This window comes from Myotis brandtii, unplaced genomic scaffold (assembly GCF_000412655.1).
Source record: "Myotis brandtii unplaced genomic scaffold, ASM41265v1 scaffold1557, whole genome shotgun sequence".
In the NCBI taxonomy this organism is placed as follows: Eukaryota; Metazoa; Chordata; class Mammalia; order Chiroptera; family Vespertilionidae; genus Myotis; species Myotis brandtii.
In genome coordinates, this window is record NW_005355651.1 from 628538 (window position 1) to 628820 (window position 283).

A 283-nucleotide genomic window follows, 5' to 3' on the forward strand; every position below is an offset into this window, starting at 1 on the left:
CTCCTGCACAGACATGGGGGCCTCTGGCCACCTCCTGTGCCCCCAGGGGAAGCTGTGGACACACACCGGCCGGGCCAGGCACCCCCGGGACCCGGGGAAGGTGCTCAGAGCAGGAGAACTCTGGGTATCGCCAGGGGAGGCACGTCAGTACACATTGTTCCAAACCCCCACGTACAGCACCAGGACGAGCCCTAGGCAAGCTGTTCCCTGTGCTGATGGCGTCTCAATGTAGGTCCATCAGTCGTAACAGATGGACAGCCTGGAGGGGGACGTTGACAGTGGG